Raw genomic sequence first — 21318 nt, 5'->3', positions numbered from 1 at the left:
AGATGTGGTGTTTGGGTTGTTGCGGCTTTCGAGGTAAGGTCATCAAGGAGGATTTGTTTGGTGGAGGCGAGGGCATGGGGGTGATGAGGTTGACACTGGCTTTGCTGAACTGGGGCAGGGTCATGGAGGTCTGTAGATGAGGGTGCCACATAGAGAGGTGTTGGGGTCAGTCTGGATTTGGAAGTGGAGGTGTTCGCGGTGGTTGTCCGGGTCTGGGCCTTGGTGATAATCATAATGTGGAGTGTGTTCGTATAAATTATGACAATGCCTCTTCCTGGTCGGTTGATGCAGTCTTTGTGGATCATTTTGTAGCCATCTGTGATGGCGGTTGTGATGTCCAGGGCTCAGGTGGGGATTATTCAGGTCTTTGTGTGGAAGACGACGTCAGGGGTGATTGACTTGAGGAGGTCCCATACTTCCACTGCTTGCTTGACGAGGAAGTGGGAGTTGAGAAGTATGCATCTGAGGTGTCAGCTGGGCTAGGGAAGGGGTGATGTGGCATGGGGGGCAGGTGAAGGTGCAGTTGCACAGGAGAAAGAGCCTAGCATGTTCTTCAGAGAGGCGTGGTGGCATGAGGTGGAAGCTCCGGTGTTGTGGGCAAGTAGGGGGCAGGCATCGCACCAATGAATGAGGCAGGGACCAGGGTCTGTTGCGCTGGGTGTGGTCCAGGCATGGACGGGTGTAGATGGGCTTGCCTTTGGTGTGCCTTTGATATGCCATCAGCACAGCCACACAGCAGCCACCATTAAGAAGGGGAGGGAGGTAGGAGGGGTTGGTTAGCGGGAAGGTTGGGAAGCGCATCACAAGGAGGGGGAGGGTCCACAAGGGCAGCAGTGACAGGGAGCAACCCTGGAAAAGCAACAAAGTGGAAAAAATGAAAAAAAAACAAAAAAGAGGAGAAAAATAAAGAAAGGCAGAAAAAATCTGAAAAAGACAGAGAGAGGCAGAAAGGCAGCAGAGACAGACAGAGACCACCACTAGGCCACCAGTGATGAGGCGCAGATGGGTGCCTTCAGGTGGAGGAGGGCATCGAACTAGTAGCCAAGCAGGCTCACTCTTGCAGTGCAGCAGCAGCAAACAGGTGGTGCTGCGGGATGGAGGTGGGTGGCACAAAAGCTGACCAAGGTCAGTGTAGGTTCACCCTTTCATCGCTCCGCTCTGCCACTGGGGAGGGAGGTAAGAGGGGTTGTTCAACTGGGCGGTGGAAGTCAACGAAAGTGGGTCACGGGGAGGGGGCAAAGCTGCAGGGGCAGGAGCAGCGGGGAGCAATAATTGGAAAGGCAGAAAAAAATAGAAACAAGTAGAGACAGACAGAGGCCACCACTCTGCCACCAGGAATGAGAAAAATACAGAAAGGAAAAATAAAGCAGAAAAAAAGCAGATAGAGGCAGAAAGGCAGCAGAGACAGATAGAGGCCACTAATAGGCCACCAGGGATGAGGTGCAGGCGGGTGGTTGCAGGTGGAGGAGGGCCTGAAACTAGGAGCCAAGCAGGCTCACTCTCACTGGGCAGCAGCAGCAAAAAGGTGATCCTGCGCAGGAAGGGTTTAGGCCCTGTGTAGGGCCAGTGTGTGCCCTGTTACTCTAACTCCAACCTCCAGCCCAGTGGTCACTTTCCCCAAAACATCTTATAGTGAACTCTCATGTTAAGTTCACTCACCAGAGAGTATACCAATTGTCAGGTGTTGAGAAGTAGGAGTGAACTGACTGCAAAGCATAATAGGCCTTATTACTCTAACCCCGACCATCAGCTCAATGGTCACTTGTCCCAATTCATCTGTTAGTAAGCTCTCAAATGAAGTTTACTCACCTGGAAGTATACCAATTGTCAAGTGCTGGGAAATAGAGGGAGTGACCTGACTGCAAATCCCAATAGGCCCTTTTTCTCTAACTGCAACCACCAGTCCAGTGGTCACTTGCCCCAATACAACTGTTAGTGAATTCTCTAATTAAGTTTACTCAACTGAAAGTATACAATTTGTCAAGTGTTGGGAAGTAGAGAGAGTGACCTGACTGCAAAGCCCAATAGGCCCTGTTACTCTATCTCCAAACACCAGCCCAATGGTCACTTGCCCCAATACATCTGGTGGCGAACTCTCAAATGAAGGTTATTCATCTAGAAGTATACAATTTGTCAAGTGTTGAGGAGTGAGTGACCTGACTGCAAAGACCAATAGGCCCTGTTACTCAATCTCCAACCACCAGCCCAGTGTTTACTTGCCCTACTACATCTGTTAGTGAATTCTCAAATGAAGTTTACTCACCTGGGACTTTACAAATTGTCAGGTGTTGGGAAGTAGAGAGAGTGACCTGTCTGCAAAGCCCAATATGACCTGTTACTCTAACTCCAACCACCAGCTCAGTGGTCACTTGCCCCAATACATCTGTTAGTGAACTCCCAAATGAAGTTTACTCACCTGGAAGTATACCAATTGTCAAGTGTTGGAATGTAGAATGAGTGACCTAATTGCAAAGCCCAAGCGGCTCTGTTCCTGTAACTCCCACAACCAGCCCAATGTTTACGTTCCCAAAGACACCTCTGTGTGAACTCTCAAATGAAGTTTACTCACTTGGTTGTATACCATTTGTCAACTGTTGGAAAGTAAAGGAAGCAACCTGACTCTGAAACCCAATAGGCCCTGTTTCTCTAACTCCAACTACCAACACATTGGTCTCTTGCCCCAATACATCTGTTAGTGAACTCTCAAGTGAAGTTTACCCACCTAGAAGTATACCATTTGTCAAGTGTTAGGAAGTAGAGAGAGTGACATGACTGCAAAGCCCAATAGGCTCAAACACCAGCACAGTGGTCACTTGTCCAAATACCCTTGTGTGTTTGCTATCAAATGAAGTATTCTCACCTGGGAATGATCAAGCACAGATCATGTCCAAATCACAGACTTCACTATAAATGTAACTCCATCTTGACTTGCTAAATTTTGGAGGACATGAATAACACCTTAACCACTGTGTATAACAAGTATTCATAAAGCCTCAAGATGCATCACCGGGTTGGTATTGGTTGCAGACACATTCACACTTCACTAGGCACATGATGACCCATTTGATGATATACAACAAAATCCTGGGTTTGTCTGCATCACACTCAATTAGGCTTCCTAGTGGGCAAAGCCATATCTTTCCTAGCCACTGTTCTAATTTCACTGGTGGCAAGATGGCATTTTCAGGTCATTCTCACAAGTGCTAATGATCTGCACATTTCAGCAGCAGTTTGAGTCAAAATGAATTGGCATGCTTCACACATGAAATGTCAATACACGAATACCATGGTTACTTGCCACAATAGGATTAAATGCAACTTAACTTTGCACAAGGTCTCTGCTTACTATAACACAAAACCGTTGGAGGTAGATGTCACAAAGCAACCAGTAACAATGTATGTTTTACATCAACAGGTGGAGCCACCGCTGGGCACACACAGGCCCCAGAACAGACCGCCACTACACCCTCTCAGTGAAGAAGATACTCTTGGACATCTGGATGTGGTGGACGGTCCACCTGGGCAACCTGCTCAGGAGACAACAATACGTTTCACTGTGGCCAGATCAACACCTCCCAGCCCGGTTGCCTCAACATCACAGGCAGCCATTCACCCCCCAACCTGTGTATCCTCTTGTACCTCTCAGTCCTAGATCCTGAGTTGCAGTGCAACACTTCAGACAATGAGGTTCCAGGACCCAGTAGGAGAGGGCACCCTCTGGCAAGGGCACAGGTCTGTGGGGGAAAGGTGCAGGGGAGGGATGCTGTGGGCCAGTGGGGTGAAGCCACTTGGGCTGCTCCTGGCAAGGACACCATCAGCCATGTCTTGGGGGGTCTATCAGGAGTACGAAGGCGTGATGGGCCAGGTCTTGACCAAACTCCGGCAAAGCAAGCAGCTACAAAGGGACATGCATAGTGACATGAGGGAATAGACGGAGGCCCACAATATCAACATGGCCTCCCTGACAGGGGTGCTGAGGGATATTCACCCCACCCTGAGCAGGGCTTTTCAACAACAGTGTACCCCTTCCTTTGGCTCATCAACACCAGGCACATCCACATCAGTGCCAGGCATTGGAAGGCGGGCCTTGCGAGATGAAACACCAGTCCCAAACACCCCTGCATCTGTAGCCGCAGATTCTCCCCATGCAAGCGGGGACATCCAGCATAAGGTGCAGATGGCAAGACCCCCACCATTGCCTGTAAGTGACCTCTTCCTAACGGACCACCTTTGTGTCCCACATATTCACTCTGTTGACTGATCCTGAACCGCCTACCAGTTCCAATGGGAGAAGTACTCTGGACTTTGGACTCCCAACAGTGTTACATCTTCTCCAATTATTTCATTCACCATGACAAACCCCTTCTCTTTACTTCTTTTGTTTCTTTCTGTACAAATTGTATTTCCAGAATTAACATTGTAATGAATTCACCCATCACAAACTCATTGTCTGCTTGCTTAATTCTCACATTTCGCTATGTAGAGATGTAAGACCGTGTGAACCATAAAATTAAGATACAAGTTACTTGTGCAAGCAAGAATATGTTACAGGTACACAGTGTCCAGCTCAGGATTACATACATTACACACCAAGTACAAGTGTCTGGTCAAACCAAAATTTTTATTCTAGTGTACAGCGAATGGGCTGTCAATATGTCTGGTCTCTTGGGAACAAGAATATGTGACTCATACCGAGTCAAAGTGCATATTTCAAGGTACAGACCCGCAGACCACAGAAGGAAGGACTTTGTCAGACATTGTCCTGTGTAATAGCCAAACATTAAAGTGATTGATGTCAGCATCTTGAGCCTTATCACATACCACACTAAAGTAATCTAACATAATTTAATGCAAGATACAGACAGGTGGCAGTACAACAGTCCATGATCACAGGGTTATCATAATCCAATGCCCAGGCTTCTGGTGGTATGGCACAAACATATGTCACATATTCTGAACAATGCAAACACTCACCCCCAGTCACAGATCTGGGTTTAATCCATTGTTCTTTTGCTCACCATGCCACCCCAGTTTGGACCCAGCCATATGCAAATCAGTCTTGACCCTGCTCCCTCATGGGAACAGTCCAGCACGAACTGCCAAGCCAGGTCCTTCCTGGACTGGAAACAAACATCCTGGGACCGGTTTCAGGGTTTCACCCTTCATCAGCCAGGCTAGCTTGAATCCGGGGAGGACCTGGTCTGGCAGTTCGGGCTGGACTGTTCCCATGGGGAACAGGGTCAAGACTGATTTGCATATGACTGGGTCCAAACTGGAATGGCATGGTGAGCAAAATAACTGATGGATTAAACCCAGATCTGTGCCTGGGGGTGAATGATTTGTTCTACATTCCGTCCATCAACTGTTCTTTTTGAGTTTTGTGGCACAGGCACTGTGGTCTACAAAGATGAAACACATCTACAAGTATATACTGGCCAAACAAAAGAGTGTTTAACCAATGTGAATGGAAATAGACTTGGTTGTCAGCTCGGAATACATATTTTATGACCCCATGATGACACAAATGATGCAATAGGCCCACCACAAGACACAAAGCAGGTGCAATGTGCACTTCAGTAACTCTACCCAAACACTGTGCAAACTGTCTTGGTACAAGTCTCATACCTCCAAACTCTGTGACCTACATTACCTGTAACAGTGCCCACTTTGTATGACAGAACAACATGAGATACCTGCCAATGTCACAACTCTGAAATGCCCACATGAAAATGCCATGGTGAAGTTACCTGTACAAAGAACAGAATCAGGAACATAGGCTTGAAACCATACCTATGACACAAGTCACATAGCAAGCAAATGGAAACAAAGTATGTTGCAAGGAAATTGACCCAAACAAAGCAAACTTCATCAAGGTGGGGGGGTGTCAAAAGCTATCTTATCAAGCAGCCTTTGGCTGAATATTGCAGTATATTAGCTCCCTAGCTGTTTCTAAAACACTCAACACATCACATGACATACTTACACTCATGATAAGTAGCTACAGATGAGATCTTCCTGCAAGCCAGCTGCTTCTTCTTCATCACTATTGTCCTTACTTGGCATTTCAGGATTCTCACCTGGTTGCACTGCAGGCTCTCCCTCCTCTGAGATGTACAGGATATTCCTTTGTAGCATGATGTTGTGGAGCATGCAGCATGCCACAGTGATCTGGCATGCTGTCCTGGGTGAGTACAGGAAGGCTCCAATAGTCTGGACCAGCCAGCACAATCTGGCCTTCAAGGGCCCAAAAGCCTGCTCCACTGGCTGCTATGTTCTTCAATGGGACTCATTGAAGCAGACTTCCCCTGGCGTAGTTGGATTCCCCAAGGTTGTCAACAACCAAGGACAGTTTAGATATGCTGAGTCTCTTGTCATAGAATGGGACATAAGTGCAACAATGAGTACCTCACTTTATGATAGTAGCACCTGACATTGCACACACACAATTAGGACAGATGTGACTTACCTACCAGCCAGGCCTTCTCAGGGTGCAGTTGTGACATCAACTGGGGTATGCTGCTGTTCCGTATAATGAAGGAATCATGGGTTGAACCCACATAACAGATATAGACATGTGAGATGTTGAGATCCGTCAAACAGACAACTTGCACGTTAATGTAATGGAAGTTCTTTCTGTTGTTATAGACTTGTTTGATGGTCTGCAGTGGCACCAAGCCAACATGTGTGCCATCAATGGCCCCCACCACATGTGGGAGGTGGCAAAACCATAAAATGAGCCTTCAGATTGGCTAAACGCTAATGTCAGGGGAACCTAATTTAGCTGTCAATGTGTTTCACCACTGCTGAGAGGAAATTCTTCAATACCAGAATGAACATAGGTTGGGACATACCAGCAGATAGGGTCATTGTATGTTGGAAGGACCCTGTGGCCAGGAAGGGCAATACTGAATTGACTTGTACACTGGGTGGTGCGCTGGTTGGATAACAATAGCTAGCATCAGATCAGGATCCAACTGACTGCAAACGTCCTCTATTGTTTGCCTATTCGGATGGTAGAGCTTTATGACGTGGCGTTCTTCCATGAGCTGAGGTCTGGCAGCAGACTGTAGACAGGAAGTTGTCGCACCCCTCCTCTCCCAGGGTACCTATGTGTGACAAGACATGATTTGTAGCATTAGTCAGTGTGTCCCCAGCAACATACATGATGCATGCCAACAATACCATGTGACAAAGCATTTCAGAGTGTATAAACATGACTCATAGTATGCATCCCAGCTTGCACTGCAAAAGGATCACATGTGACCCCATGTCCATAAAATTGATTTAGATGAATTTCACAGATGTGCTACACAATTTCACCTTGAAATGTGACTGTATATTCTGACCGCCAAAAAAACCATTGGTGGTGGTGGCCCGTGCACCACTGTTATGCCATCTGTTCCCTGCAACAAAGTACAATGGTGGTTGAGTAGAAGGACCTATATGACAAGACAGAATAAGGATGTTTGTTATGCAACTAAAAATACATTGTAGGTGTTATCCAGTGTATAACGCTAAATACAACATTTTAGGCTCCCAAAATGGTTGATGCATGACCTACTCCACTGTACATTAGGAACTGCCCACGACAGTCAGGGGAAGTCATCAGGGTGTAAGCCAGTTGCTATCATGGCGGAAACAGCCATAGGCTAACGTTGTTGCCTGTGGCAGTTGTGGCCCAATGGCCGTGTCCACCAGCAGTGACGACTGCGTACATGGCAGACATGACTGGCGGGTTGTGCACATTCACTCACTTGACTCCTCACACTGCTGCCAGCAACACCTCCACAACATGAGCTGCTGTGTGCTGCCTCTGGGAGCAATTATGCCACAACAAGCAGGTGTTAGGGCCCCTGCCTTATTTCCAGAGACGCTGGAGGGGCTTGCTAAGTAGGTCTCTCCATTGTATGACCAGCTCTATGGCTCAGCAGAAGAGCAAGTAAAAATCTCACAGGCATAATTGATACTCTTTAACACCATCCTTCACCTCCTCACAAGCTAAAATGTGTCCCTGTGTGCCGGTTAGACATCTTGTGTGCCTGTTGTTGCAGTCTGTGTGGCATCAATGAGATGTACATGTTGTAGGTATTGGTGGCCAGTAACATATGTTACGTTCAGTCACATTGCGTTGTGTGAGGTTTTTGGGGTCCTAGATCCTCCTTGTGTTGGATGCACATAACTAGATAAGGAGACTTTACTGTCATCTATTGGCATATTTTTCTGTACGATGTTTGTAAATGTTAGACAATGTGTATGTGCATGACAGCATGAGCTATGTATGCATTTTGTATGAGTCATTTGAGGAGTTGTAAGCAATGTGTATAGTACCACAGATCTTTCAACCCACATCTGGCATTGCCAGACTGTAGTCTGGGAGGCATATGCTGACTCACTCTGCTCTTCGGGTCGCTGCACACACCACAAGCCAAATTCCTAATGGCCACATGATGTACTGTCATGCATGAAAGTTTTAGACATGGACTGTCATGTAGGTTCTGTATGGTCAGCCTGCAACGACCAGTGCCTGTCAAATGTATCTCGCAGTTTAGGACTTAGTCCAGGCTGTGGTAGAGTCACTGTGGCTATGCAACTGTGGTACTGTCCACACTCACTATACACCTGCAGATCGTATTATGTGTCCAGTATGAGGCTCTAGGTGCAATACTAGCCTTCAATGCCTCAGTCCATTGACTAGATTAGGAATGGCTACTGAGGTACATTCCAGAAGTAGTCTATGGGGGTCATAACGACCCTGGCGGTTGACGGAGAAGTGGCAGTTTTACCGCCATCAGGCCGGCAGTAAAAAAAATTGAATTCTGACCATGGCGGTTACCGCCATGGTCATCCGCCACTTCTCCGATCAGACCGCCATGGCGGAGACGACCGCTGGGCTGGAGACTTGGGTCTCCAGCCCGGCGGCTGTCACAAGACCGCTGGCGGTATCATGACCCGGCTGATAGGGGTTTCTGCCACCCCCCACCCTCTCCCCCGAGTCCGTCCCCGACACACCCAACCCCCCTGCCACCCCCCAAAGGTGGCAGGACCCCCCCACCCCTACCCCCGACATCACAACACAGACACACACCCGACACGCATGCAGGCACCACCAACACACATTCCCGCACACACGAACAAACATCCCAACAGACACACACACAGTCATACATGCACACCCTCATTCAGACATACACGCACACATCCATACAGACACTCACACATTTCCATTCACACTACACCCCTGCATGCATACACACACTCACACACCCCCTCTACATACTCACACCCCCATGCACCCACACATCACACAACACCCCCCCACCCCCCTCCCTAACGGACGATCAACTTACTTTGTCCGTTGATCTTCCGGGGGGGATGGGATCCATGGGGGCTGCTCTGCCGCCACCACACCGTCAACAGACCACCGCCACGCCGAATCACAGAATGTGATTCGGTGGGCGGTGTTCTGTTGACGTGGCGGTGGAGGTGGAGCAACCTCCACCTCCCCGCTGCCCGCCAGTATGGTTTCTGGCGGCTCTCCGTCCGGAAAAGGGCGGAGGGCTGCCAGCAGTCATAATACGCCGAGCGGAAAACCGCCACCACTGGCGGTCTTCAGCACGGCGGTCCCTCAGCAGTCTTGTCAAAAGACCGCCGGGGTTGAAATGACCCCCTATATGTGCATTTCGCATTATTGTCAGTGTGTGTCTTTGACTCATGACTCATGACAGGTCCCTTACTCCCACAGCTCTATTTTCACCTTCACAGAAGTTGCATTTGTCCTCTACAGGCGTATTGCAATGATGACAGTCCCACAGTGCAGGTAGTGTTGCAGGAGTATCCTGGGAGGCCATGAAATGTGACTCAGTAGCTTGGTCACATAGCAGAAATTGTACAATGCAAACGTTTGTATATTGGATGTCATTGCTGTGGGATAGACACATAGGTTCAAATTAGTGTTCTGTGGTACAGGTACGTACCACAGAAACCACCCCCTGAAGTGGCATAAGTATTCTTTTAGTAGGGCACATGTCCCTACATGCACAAGGAAGACACTTTCTGTACCCACCATGCCAGCCCCTTCATTTTCACTCAAGTGTAAGGGTGAAGTTGTCTGTAGGGACTGTATTTAGTGAGTCAATCTCACAAAGTGTGAATGTGTTGGTCTAGTCAGGCCTCAGGAGTTTACACTTCAGAAGACACATATGTGTGTAGTGTTTCATTGTGGCTCACACCACAGTACATGTTGCTGGAGCATGGGCTACCTTCTGTGAGTGAGCTTGCTTAATCATTGTAGACCATAAGCAGGATAGTGGGTTAGTCTGCAGACAGATACAAAAGTGTGTTATCATGTCCCTGTACTTATTGGCTTGTGCACTTTACACTTGCGTGCTTACAAATTGAAAATTTCTTGCTTGGTGTTTCTGACATGTGTGAGTCAACCATTTTTGTGAAAAACTTGCGATTGTAATTGCTTGATTTGACTCTTGCATCTATGCAGGTCAACACACATCAGAAGAATGAGATATGGAGAGCCATTGCCATGAAGGGGTGGACCCTGGGGTCCACAGCCAGTGGAACACGTACTGTTGCAAGAGATCGAGTACCTGAGATGCTGGGCTTGGAAGATCCTCCCAACGTGGGTAGGGCGCATATCGGACCATGACCCCCCCCAATGTTACGCATCCTGGAGGTAGCATACCCAGATCTTTATAGGCATTTGAAGCACAACAACTACACGGGGGGAGTGCAAGGCATAATCCTGCCTGTCACATTGCCATGTCAATGTGTTAGGTTCTGACATCCCCCCTGGCGATAGGGATATGCCAAGTGTGACATAGTAGATGAGAGACTGTTTGTGTAGATTTTCGATATGGTGAATACTGATGTGCCTTGCCTATTGGCCCATCTGGGCACAATCCACCAACAATTTGCTTTCGAGGGACAACAGATGGCTGTGTACATTGATCAAGCAAGTACAGTTTGTTGTTGTAAAGGTTGTAAATTCTATGCAACAGACCACTACTCCTCAGTGTTACACGCCAGAGTAAAGGAAGTGATGGATCACTGTCCTCTGCCATGTGTCTGGTTAAATAAGTACATTGGCATCCGCCACCCAAAGGCTACTTGTCTTCAGTATGTGACGGATGCTGGTGCCTCACTACTAGCAATGGAAAGATGGCCATAATACACGTGACAGGGCACATATTTATTTATGAGTGCAGCTACAGATCAATACTTTTTCTTTGTAAGTGGGTAATGTCCATGGACATGATTTGTGTGCCATGACTGTTGCTAACATTCCTTGTGCTTACATGTTAGAATGTGTCCCTTTCTCTTTTGATAAAATGTATACCCTGCTGTTTTATGCACGGTCTACCTGTGTTCATGAGATTATTCCTGTTTTCCCTCACATGTATGTGCATACCAACCTGTGTTTGGAATGGTACATTTGCAATGAGAGTACATTTTGGCCCTCATTATGACCCTGGCGGTCGGCGGTAATTTGGGGAAAGGTACTGCCAACAGGATGGCTGTACCTTTTCCCAAATTATGATATTGGCTGTTTGGCTCAAGCCAAACCGCCAACGTACCACTCCGTCTGCCAGGGTGATAATGGCCGCTGGGCTGGAGACTTCAGTCTCCAGCCAGGCGGCAGTCACAATCCCACCGTCTGGATTATCGCCCCGCCTACCGCCATGGTTTTTGTGGGATGTGTACTGCCACGAAAACCATGGCGGTAGCCACTATCAGTGCCAGGGAATTCCTTCCCTGGCTCTGAGAGAGCTCTCCCCTGCCCTCCTCCCCCTCCATAGAGACCTCCTCCACCCTTGCCCACCCTCTCCTGCCCCCGCACATTTACACACCCACAAGCGCACACATACACACCCATACACACACACTTACCCACATCCACCCATGCATGCACACATACACACCCACACACCGCAACACACACCAACACACACCAACATACATTGTTGCACACACGCATTCACAAACACACAACATACATGTACACTCATATTCAGTCATTCAGGCACTCATTCAATGTGACTCACACCCGCATGCATGCATACAAAAACAGCCACACACACACACACACACACAAAACACCCCCACACACGCACACACCCCCCTCCACCCCCCTCTCCTGTCAGAGAACCCGACTTACCTGCTTGCAGGGTGTCCTCCGGCAAGAGACGGGACACGGTGCTGCTGCCAGCAGCAGCATCTGCCAGCAAAACACCGTCAGGCCATATCATTGCTCATGATACGGTCAGCAGTGTTTTGCTGACAGCAGCGCCACCTTACCGCCGTCCGCCGCCATGACTGTCGATGGTATTCCGCTAGCCTTCTGCCGGAATTCCATCTACGATCATACGGTAGGTGGGCGGCTGGTAGCCACAGCAACAACATGTTGCCGGCTGTCACTGTGGCGGTAGGTGGTCAATATCGCTAATGTTGTAATGATGGCCTTTATCCAGTGCCACGGACAGCAGGGTGCCACCATTGATTGTTGGCTCACACATACCCTCAGCTGTCATTGCATGTCATTTGGCATGTACAACTGGAGTAGCAATGAGGGACAAGATTTTTTAGCCACAATGTGTATTTCCAGGCCACTGATGTGGCATCATGTAGCAAAGTGCACTACACATGTGTAATGGGTATGTAATGGGTATGTTTTTTACCTGACTTTTGGCATGCATCATAGAATGTCTTGCAGTTATGTTGGAATCACATGTGTTTGGGTATGACCTTTCATCCATAGACATCTGTGTTCGCAGGACCAAAATAGAGACAGTGTTATTTCTTCCCATCGAGCAACTTGGTGAGTGAGGACCTTCTACTGGTACTTGGAAACCTCTGTGTCTTCCCAACATACAAAGGTCGAATCGCTTCTACTGATGCAATCAGAGCATGTAATTCTAAGGGGTGCTAGACAATAGTGGTAATTTCCCTGGGGCTTGCTGATTCATTGTGTTGTGGATTTTAGAGATATATCTTCCTGACAATTTGCACATGAAGTCTACACTGTACATTTCCATGCCACATGTGTAGCCTATCAGAGCAACATTGGCACTACCTCTATAACTCAATTGGGACAAATTTCAGTTGGTGTGCATTGTGAATATGTTTCCAGTATGACATGAATATTTCCATTTCACCTACTCAAGGCTACTGTACTGCTGTCAGCAACATGGCAGGAACTTGGAGCATAATTTTTTGTTGTTGTGTTATTGTGTGTGTGACAAATAAATATTTTCATAACCATGCGTGATCTGTGGAAATGCAGTTGGCATTGGCCTACTATTGTATGGCAGCAGGTAACAAAGGTATGCTCTATGAGGCAAAGCATTGAAGGTGATATGGTCTCCTGCTTGCCCAATGGTTACTTTGATTGCACTACTTCAGCCATGCAATTGTATTTTTCTGAGATTTGCAAAACGTTTCCCATTGAGGATAGAATCACATTTTGGATGCTCATCATCTGTGGACTGGGTGAGAAATGACAGCTATAGAAGTTTTTCAGTATGGCCTGACATGTATTGGGTTACATTTGCTACAGATACTGTATGTCCACTGCATTGTGCGCCCTGAAGAAGGTAGCTCCCGCTTTGCAGCACCACTGAAACGGGGGTCAGCTCAACATAGGGGGAAGGAAGGATTACAATTTATACATTGTTTTACAGTTGCTTGTGTGTATATAAATGACCAGGATCTATATTCATATATGTGTTATAAACTTTTGCTGTCATTATAGCATTGATGACACCATTGTTACAAAATATACATTCTCTTTATTGATTCTTTGATGTATTTCATTTATATACAGCTTTAAAAATTGACCTCTCAATTACCCCTGTGTAGGACCAGTACTTTTTTAAAGACTTTTGGGAGTAGTATAATTCCGTTACATTTGGGCTATGTATGTGGTATGATTGAGTATGAATGTAATTATTGTAATTTTTATACTACAATTCTGTGACCCAGTGATAATGACATATTAGCTTCTTGCTTTGGGCTCAATCCCTATATAATATGTTAAGTTCTTGAATGTGTTGTTTGTTTTCATTGTATCAATATGTTCCTGAATCATATAATGAGATTATGAGTTTAATAAAATCATGTGCAATCCATGTTTGCCCCTGACTTTATCGTTGTTGCTCCAATGTATGATATGATTAAATAAAGTAATTAAGTTCTGTATTTTTTATTCTCCGGAGGCAGTCTGTTTCTTGTTTTTTCTTGGTACATGTAGTGGCCACTTAGGTGGATTTTGCTGCTGGGCTCTATTTGACATCATGGTAACGTTTGCTAATCACAGCTGTTATTCAAGTGTGATCAGGGACAGGTGGTAAACTTATTTCTCTTTGTATTTGCATCATCAGCCCAGGCAAGCGAAGGAGACAAGGTACAGCCAAGTGGGGAATCACCTGGCCATGGGACCTCTGTTCAAGACAACACTGACACAGAGGGACCCAGTGGCCCGGAGGGTGAGGGGAGTGCCACTGAGGAGATCAGATCGACATTATCATCAGATCCTTCCTCCTGTGGCCATTCCCTACTGGTGGCGGACCCATTAGGACATATTCCAGTCAATCTTTGTCTACCACCCGCAGTTCTATTGCCACCCTCCCTATTGATCCCCACCCAGTTGGCCATGCTCACTTACCCAAGAGGATCGATGTCTCCTTTGCCACAGGCACCTCCACCCCAGCCCCTGTTACCCTGCTTCCCTGAGTGAGGAAGCTATTGACCTCCTGAGGAGCATCTCTGTGGGGCAGACTGCCATTGTGAATGTCATCCAAGGGTTGGCCTGCCAACTTCAGCAGACCAATACTTTTCAGGAAGGCATTCATAGTGCCATGTCTGGCCTACAGAGATCTTTTCAGGATCTGACCTCTTCCCTGATGGCAGCCAGTCACCCCCCCCACTTTCCGTTCCCCCTCCACCTCTCCACCTCTCTCTTCCCAATCTAAATCCCCTATTGTGCTACCCATCACAGATATATACAGACACACCCACCTCAACACACAAAAGAAGCAAACATAAACACAAACAGCATAAAACACACCGGCACACAAGCAGTCAACATACACCCACACACACAACATCAGTCATCACTTTCCCACCACCCCCACCGACCAACACACCACCTCAAGCATACCCACAGGCACCACAACAGCAGGCAGGGACACACCCACCATACCCGCAGACACCACTGCAACAGATTCACAGAGATCCACCACACCCACCAAACTGGCAGACACCACCCCAAGAGACACATAAACATCCACTACTACAAGCATACCTGCAGACACCACACCAACAGACACACACACACATCTACCATTCCCACATCACCCAGCACCTCTACCTTCCAGGCCCCAAGACACGCAAACACTTTCACTCTCACATGCAACAGACACCACCCAAACAGAAGCATACCTCACGCATGCACATACCCAATACATCCACACTGACACACCAGTCAACCACTCCCTCAACCTCCAAATCCCCAACCCCTTCTGATGACTGTCCCCGTGTTTCCAAGAAATGTTTTTTAACTCACCCTTTCCCCTGTTCCCAACACCCCCTGTCCCAAACTCAAGAGGCCTGACCCACATCCCAACTCATCCCTTCCACATCCAAGTCTTCCCCTGTCATATCCACCCCCCGGTAAGCACCCATACCCCTCCCCCCAAGAAGAAGCCCAGCCGTCCTTAGAAAGAGTCCATCTCTCCCAAACCCAAATCCATCCATCCCAGATTCGACCCAACCCTCCTCCCCAGGGTCCCCCATCCAGTATGCCCACTTGATGTCCCTTTTTTTGGAGGTTTGCTGGCAGTAAGAGGAGTCAGGTGTGGGCACAGTACTGTGCACTGAAAAACTGCAGGACTGCCCAACAGCCTTGAACATTTTGCATTTGGTTGTTAATAAACCCAAACAGTTGTTTTTTTGGGTACACATTTGCCCTTGGGTTGTCTGCCTATAGTTATGTGTGTTTCAGCCTGCTTGCTGATCCATTTGCTGTTTTCTGCAATATCTAACTTTGTGAGCAGTGCAGGTGTCACTCAAGACAAAGGAATATGTTGACTATATGGATATGTGGGTGATAATGCAATTGTGGTGTCACTGTTCTGTTTGGTATGGTAAGTACTCCATCTTGTGTTATCCAATGTCAGCATGTATAGTGATAGACTTGTCCCCCTGATATAGATTTTACATTCACCTCATATGTAGAAGCTCAGGTTTTCTTGGTGCAGACATAGAGGGTGTTCATTTGTGCTCCCTTTGATTGCATTTGACTGTGCATGTGTCCATTTTGCTGTGTGCACCTAGATATCTGCCCTTGCTGTTCCAGTTGTATGTGCTTTCTTGTCTTGCACTTTCACATTGTGCAGATAGGCATGTCCATTGGCACTACTTTTGTTTGTTCCTGAGATACTTGAAGAGCCAGTTCCTATGCAAATGCTGTTTTAGAAGTGTTTGCAAAGTGATATGTGTCCCAGTGCAGCATCCTTCCATCCCATCACTATTGTGCACATATTGTTTGCATAATGAGCTTTGTATATTTGTCTCTCTGATTATTGATTATCCCATTGTCCTCCCATTGTATTGCAATGTGGGTCATGAGTGGCTTCATTGTAGGGCTGGTTCATGGGAGTGGTGTTCATGTTCCATGACACATCCAAACTTATGTGTGTTGCATCTGATGACAGTCCATGGCATGTGTGCCCTGTGAGGGTGTATTTGTAGATATGATGTTGCTGTGTTGTTGCTGCTGTTGTGCCTCAGATGTGCAGACAAGTATTTGGTGTAGTGTTGCAGTGCAGTGTGAGTTACTTGCCCAAATGGGGTGTTTTGTGGGCGTGAATGTGTCCTTCTTTGTGAATGACTCCGACTGTGTACACGATGACAAGTATATTTGGTGCCTATAGTGTGACCCCCATATTAACCGGATGACTACATGAGGATCTGTTGTTGAGCATAATGACACAGGTAAGTGTGTGTACTTACAGTCGGTTGTGTCCACCATGGTGTGGAATTTGTGCTCTATCGATGAGCAGTGGCAGGACATGTGTGATGGGCTCCATGGCAGCACAGGATGTGTAACTTTGTCTGCAGGTGAGTTGTTCCCTTTATACCTTTGTGCCTGCTGAGATGTGGTGATTGGACCACCGCGGTCATATTGGCAGTGTGTAACCTCATAATGTGTCAGGCGGAAACAATTGTCTTTGCCGGCCTGTTTGTGCTGCCCCATGAACACAGCAGTCTGCATTGCCTGGCGGTGCTCAAAGAACCACAGTGGTCTTTGCTCCAAAGGCTCATATGTTTCATAATACAGTGGTTCAACCGCCAAGCCGATGGGGGTCAGACCATCCCTGCACCCATGGTGGTACACAGACTGCCAAACTCATAATGAGACCCTTTGTCATTTCAGCATCATCAGAGGCAAGTGATTAAGAAAGCACCTACATCAGTGGGGAAGCAGCTGGTCATGGTACCTCCAGTCACAAAACATCAGACACGGAGAGACCAAGTGGGCCAGAGGGTGAGGGGAGTGCCAAGGAGGACACCTGCTCAACATTGTCCTCTTCTGAGTTAACCTCCAATAGGCACTCCCTAGTGGTGACAGAACACTCAGGCTCTACACCTGTTCCATCCTTGTCCATCACCCCCAGTTCCATCTCTACCTTCCCTGTTGCTCCCATCCCATGTGACAGTGCCCACTCCCCTAAGAGGGAAGCTGTCTCCTTCGCGCCAGGCACCCCACCCCCTGTTACCTCTGCTGCCCTGAAAAAGGAGGCTATTGACCTCCTGAGGAGCATCGCTATCGGTCAGACCACCATTCTGAATGCCATCCAGGTGCCGGGCACCCAACTCCAACACATGGTTGCATACCTGGAAGGCATTCACAGTGCTATGTCTGGCCTACAGAGATCTTTTCAGGCTCTGGACTCCTGTCTCATGGTAGTCTTCCACCCCACACAATCCTCCCCACCACCTTCCTCTTCCTCTTTCAATTTCCCTATTCCCATACTTGTCCAAAGCATGCTCACACACATATGCACACATACCTCAAGAGTCACAAGCAGCACACATACACACACACCCCACAAGACACACAAGCACTCAACAGACACTCACCCCACTCACACCCACTGCCACACACCCCATTCCCCCAGACACCACTCTGACATCCACAGGCACAGCTACCACACATCCCATAACCCCCTACACCACCCTAACACCCACAGATACAGCCACCACTCACCCCACACCCCAGACACTACCCCAACAACCAGAGACACGGCCACAACTCACCCCATATCCTCAGATACCACCTCAACACCCACAAACACATCCACTACTCACAATATACCCTCAGACACAACCCCAACACCCACACAGACACATCTACCACTCCAACCATACCCATCACATCAACATCACAGCCCATCAAGAGTCGCAAATGCCCACATTCACACATGCAACAGACACACACACACCAGCTAAACCAACTAAACACAAACATATTTCAGACACACACACCAGCACCAACAGCCATATCCACACCTGTCACAAACACTTCCTCAACCTCCCATCCCCTAATTCCTCCTAAACATCCTACCCATTTTCCCCAAGAACATTTCATGTTTGCCCTTGCCCTTACTCCTGTGAAACACCCCCGTCCAAAGTGAAAAGGAACATGTCCACGCCCCAACCTATCCTTTCCACATCCAAGTCCTCCCCGTGACACCCGCCCCCAGAAACCAGCCATACCCCTACCGAACCCCAAAATAATCCCACCCATTCCAAGACCACACCCACCCATCTGAGACCCCACCCCAATCCATTGGAGATCATTGAGGTGCCTCGAATGCCCACTAGATGCCCCTTCCTGTGGATGTTCCTATGGCAGTGATCTGTGAAGCAAGTTGTGGGGCACAGCATGGACTGGCCATTGGCCTTTTCTCAATTTTTGGAGTTATGAAAATAAACATGAGTTGGTTGTTGTGCTACATATTGGTCCTGCCAGTACCTTTCTACATTTTTGATGTTTTTGAATAGTTTGTGATGTATGACTACAGTTGTGTTTGCTTCACCCTTGGGAAATATTCAAAGGATGGATGTGTGGGATATTATCCAATTGGGATGGCATTGCATTGGGTGGTGTTTCATATGGTAAGTATTTCATCTCGGCTTGGCCAATGTCAACATCTATTTGATTACTTTTCTGCCCCTGATGTAGATTGGACATTCGTGTCATGTGTGAAAACTTGAGGCTTGTTTGTACACACATGGAGGGTGTTCAATTGTGCTACCTTCCTATACATTTCAATGAACATGTGTCTACTTTAATGTGTGTACCTTACACCTACTTTATCTAAATGTGTGACCCATGCCGTTACTGCTGTATTTGCTTTCTAGACTTGCACTTACACATTTGCCATATAGGCATGACACTTGGTTATACTATTAGTTGTCCCCGATATTCATTAAGCCACTGTTCCTGTGCAAATAGTGGTTTTGAGGCATGTGCAAAGTGAAATGTGTCCCAGGACAGCAGCCTTCTTGTGGTCCACCTGAAGCCGCCATATTTATTCTGGAGGGATTGTTTAACATTGTGAGCTTTGAATGTTTGTCACACAAAATATTAATTTACCTTAAATTCTCTTTCAATGTGGGGGATATGTGAGTCCATGACAAGGATTTCATAGGGAAGGTGTGTTTGGGCTCAATGACACATCCATACAAATGTATATATTGAGTCATGACAGGCTGTGGCATGTGAACAACTTGAGGGTGTCACTTCAATTTTTAGGTGTGATATTGATTTTCATTTGCTGTTGCGTGACACAATGTTATGGACACTGGGATGTACAGACATAGCAAGTTTTGTAGATTGTGGCAATGCAGTGCCAGTGACCTGGCCAAAGGGGGTGTCATAGGGCTGTGCTTGGGTCATATGTTGTTTACAACACCGACCCAGGGCGCACAACATATATATGTGCCAAGGAGCACAGCTTACATACCAAGTAAACGGTGGCTCGTCAATTTGCTGTGGAGCTGGGGGAAATGGGTAAGTGATTCGCTTACAGTCAGTTGCATCCATGATGGCGTCAATTTTGTGCACCATCGAGCAGCACAAGCAGTGGCAAGATGTGAGGGATCGGCTCCATGACAGCACAGGATGTGTGACGCTGCCTGCAGGTGAGTTTCTGCCTTATATTTCTCCAGTCCCGCCTGCTCATATATGGTGGTTGGACCACCACAGTCATGTCAGCGGAAAGCAAAGTTATAATTGGTCCAGCAGGAACACCGGTGGTCCACCCTCTAACAGGGGTATTGTCTTATTTCACCACAGTCGCACTCTAGTAATGCTGGTAGTGTCAGCAGGGCCACTGCAGTCTCTCGTCTATGCATCCGCATGTAAAGTAATATGGTGGTTGGACCACCAACAAGGCGGCAGTCATACCGTCGCCCTGGTGGTCCAGAGACCACCAAAGTCATAACCAAGCCCTTAATCCCTTGAGGCACCTTTATCCAAATGCCTGGCTATTCTGAGTACCTGCATGAAAGGGCTACTCAAAGAAATACCATACCCAGTGGTTATGTATTTTTTTTAAAGTTCATAATGATAGTATCTGTGTCAGTCTTGGAGGATCAAATGCTAGTACTGGACTAAAAACTATTGAATGGAGATGAGATAAATTTTAGTTATTTAAGGCCTTGTTTAGTTAAAAGTGGTGAAGCTTGGTGCTGCGCCAAAACTGGCAGAGATGTTGCATCACTTCAGAAACACAGAGATGCCCCATATTAAAAACAACACAATGCACCCTTGTGTTTTCCCTAGCACTGGCACTAAAAGTAACTTCATAGCACCAATGCAAGGCACTCTTACACCATAGTGCAAGGGTCCTGCGTTGCAAAGAATAATTGTTTATCAGCAGGAAGGTGTCCCTTCCTGCATATAAACAATCAAAAATGGCGATTTGCATAATGCATAAATGAGGAGATATAAAATAATTTCTCCTCATGGTGCCATTCTAATATCACCCCTGGGTGGCATTCGTTTTTGGTGCTGCCTCAGGTTTCAGCAGGGGCAGCATCAAAATGCAAAGAGTGGTGCAGTGGAAACCCACAGCAAGACCCATTGCACACCCCTCTACTGCAGAAAACTGCATTGGAGCTCATATTTACAACACAGCATTAAGCTACACAAAGTGGCATAACGCCGCCTTGTCAATATAGAAAATGGCACAGCACCACTGGAGCGTCACTAAAAGGGTCACTCCGGTAGCGCTTGGG

The sequence above is a fragment of the Pleurodeles waltl genome, chromosome 5, assembly GCF_031143425.1.
Source record: "Pleurodeles waltl isolate 20211129_DDA chromosome 5, aPleWal1.hap1.20221129, whole genome shotgun sequence".
NCBI lineage: Eukaryota > Metazoa > Chordata > Amphibia > Caudata > Salamandridae > Pleurodeles > Pleurodeles waltl.
Note: the sequence above shows the minus strand (reverse complement) of the source record.